Source organism: Echinococcus granulosus (assembly GCF_000524195.1).
Source record: "Echinococcus granulosus chromosome Unknown EG_S00190, whole genome shotgun sequence".
NCBI classification, from domain to species: Eukaryota; Metazoa; Platyhelminthes; class Cestoda; order Cyclophyllidea; family Taeniidae; genus Echinococcus; species Echinococcus granulosus.
The window spans coordinates 45,589-47,456 of NW_020170570.1; positions in this window are offsets into that span (position 1 = coordinate 45,589).

The window sequence follows — 1,868 nt, forward strand, 5'->3', positions numbered from 1 at the left end:
TTTAAAATTGCTGAAAGTTAATGCGTCTAGTACAATTCCTTTTTGAACCACAGTAAATCTTCTCAAGGCGCTGTCATTCTACAAAAGACTGTTTACTTTCGGCTTCACCTCCACATATTGCATTGTGTCTCCCACAAACTAAGGGAGAGGAGACGGGGATGGATCTAAGGATTGATAAGGGAAAGCAGAAGGGGAGACAGAGGTAGGGGGTGTAGAAGACGATTTGGAACAGGCCTAGTCAACGGTGGATCACAATCAAATTGACGAGGACGTAGGCGCCCATAGCGCTGTAGGGAGCTCCTCCTTTGCGCCTGATATGTCAAAACCCCACTTGGAGGATTTCGGCTAGGTAAAATATATCATTACGCCGTAGTAAGGGTAAAACACTTCGTTAATGCAAACAAGCGCATCAGTTAGGTGTTTTCAACCATTTGATGACGTTATTTATTTCAGAACACAATTCTCATTTCGTAAAATTGTGGGAGATTGCATTAAATCGAAGTCGTCAAACTATCTTTTCCGGGTACTATCGTCTAATCATTTAAAGCTTGGACAGCAAGGGTGTTCCTGAGCACTGAATAACGTGATTACGACCTTTAAAAGACCATCTGATTTATTGCTGGAAATTGTAATTAGACAATGGGTCACCTGGGTGAAGAGGGTACTTGCAATTTCTGCTGTATTGGGTCTCGTGGCCCAATCTTAATGTCCTGATGTCCCAAGAGCAAGCATTTACATGTTAAGTTGAAGCTATCAATTCCCTTCAAGAAGTAAATATTCTATTTGGTACTAAAGTTCTGACCCGCTGAATCATTCTCCTGAGTTTGTATACAAACAAAGCCAACTACAGATTGCGGTAGTAAATAAGTGTCTTCTACTTCCATACTGACATGGTTAGATCGCCTCAACTGCCAGACTAGATTGAGCAAGCGTACTGATAGGGAGACGCTCGGTTTATCGGTAAGGATGTTTAATTCCCATGCTAGCACTAAAAAATCGTTTTACCAAAAGAAATGGAGCACTTTCTAGACTTAGTCGACGGCTGCGCGAATTCTACCTCAGCAGCCCATTTCACGTGAGTTTTCACACCGCCAGGGTATTCAGGCTGAATGTTTCCTTCATCTACGCCACTCAAGTTTGTCTCTATAATTCCATTCATCTTGAAGCGATGTCTCTGCACTTATTTTAGCCGCCAAAGGATGGACACTGAAGCTGGATACGCTGGCTACAAGTCTAAGCATGGAGGAGCAATTAACTGCCCAATTCTTTCGGCACTGCTGCTCTTGCTGGTCAAAACAGGTTGTCTCGGCCGACTTCGGACTTCCTGTTGCTGACCATTACATAATCAGTCCATTGTACACCGATTATGGGGAGTGTTCCTCACTCCTACGCCACCGTCGCCCCAATGAATGCCCCAGGACTGTTCACCAGTTTATATTCGTGTCTGTAATACAAATGGCGACTGCAATTCCTGCATGCCTTTTTCTTTTTCTTTTTTATTCGGCACAAAGGGTTTGATTTTGCTGTGGTGGTTCATTTCTCCTGACAACTTTAGCAATTCATCGGTAAATTTCGACTGCTTATTATACCATATGGGGTGATATTTTCGAGATCATCTCTTCATCCCTTCCTTTCTGCACTGCAGTCTTGCGCACGAGGTAAAAAAAATTGAGTCTTGCAACACTGCATTCTGTGAAGCAGACTCCCAAGACTGGCCCCACTTATTCTCAATCCTGACCAATGAAGAGTGGACAGAGTCATCTGTGGCTGGTTCTATGTACAAAAGCTCTAAAGGGATTGCAATTTCGGTTCCTGCCATAGATTCATAAGGCGGAAGTTAAGGGTAGGTTCTCGTTTATGTCATGATT